This window comes from Nicotiana sylvestris, chromosome 1 (genome assembly GCF_000393655.2).
Source record: "Nicotiana sylvestris chromosome 1, ASM39365v2, whole genome shotgun sequence".
In the NCBI taxonomy this organism is placed as follows: domain Eukaryota; kingdom Viridiplantae; phylum Streptophyta; class Magnoliopsida; order Solanales; family Solanaceae; genus Nicotiana; species Nicotiana sylvestris.
In genome coordinates this window covers 49164864-49166231 of record NC_091057.1, presented here as the reverse complement: position 1 = coordinate 49166231, position 1368 = coordinate 49164864, and positions in this window count along the sequence as shown.

Below are 1368 nucleotides of genomic sequence, written 5' to 3'. Positions count from 1 at the left end.
TGGATTTCTTGGCTGCTAACTGCCACAGGATTGGAAGTCAAATCATGTGATCTCCAAAGAAGTACTATGCCTCTTGAGGAGCCTCGAGCAGCAATTTGGATTAAGTCAATGAAGTTGAATTCCTGAAGAAGTGATGTGTGATCCTCCATTTTAGTTTTAATTAGACAAAGAATAGAAGGGTTATTCCAATTAAGTAGGAACCACAGATTGCGTCGAAATTCATGGTTGTTAGCTCCACGACAATTCCATAACATGATCTTAATTAAAGTATCAGTTGGCGGGCTCTCTCCCGAAGCCAGAGATAATTCTAAGTCCATGAGGAGATGTGGCAGATTGTACAGTGCTTCTAGCAGCAGGTGGTCGTTCAATGTTGGAATCATGATGATAACATATTTCTCCTCCATGGAGAAGGGGTCGTGGTAGATATTCAATAATGTTTTCTCCAAGACTTGGGGAATGAATATCAGAAATTTTCTTTCTATATTTTCTTGCATGGATATCATCAAAGAATCGTTCACAATCAATGATTCCATAAATGTCTCCAGTATGCTTGCTTTTTCTTCTTCCTCCGATATTGGGACTGGTCCACTGGTGGTGGTGAGAGCATTGGGAAGGCATGCTGATTGACTTTCATCTCCGCATTGGGCAGTGGTGCCTGTGGGAGGTATCCTACCTCCTGTGGTTGCTCGTGATCTGCATACCATGGCAAATAGGCTGCTTGTTGTTGTCACACCCCAAACCTGGGAGGCATGGCTGGCATCCGGTGTCGTACTGGCCCGAGTGAATGACTCTGTAACACATTTTTTCATCTGCAACTATCATGGGACAACATGATCACAACTCGTAATGTATAACTATAAGTGGGCAAACGCTGTATCAATGAACCATCGTTATTAAAACATGAGTACATATGGGCCGTCAAGGCCTATGACATACTGTACATAATGAACCTATGTCTACAAAGCATCTAAGAGTATTTGAAATCAAATAGGATAGGGTATCGGCCTACCCATAAGTTTGTAGCAAAACTCTGACACGATGATTTACAGTTTCGGCTGCACTCCGAATGAGGTGAAGTCTTACCGATCCTTTGCTGAATACTATCCTCGTCTACTATGAGGGCTTGTCAAACTGATTATCTATACCTGCAACCATGAATACACCGTCCCCAACAAAAGGACGTTAGTACGAATAATGTACTGAATATGTAAGACATGTAAATAAGTATATAAAAGACATGGAAGAAACATGGAGTAAATGACTCAACTTGTAAGTCTGGATAGCTCTGTAAATCATGAACTATTTATAATGTCATGCATATGCGTATGAATGTCATATAATGTATATGTCTAAACGTACATAACATCA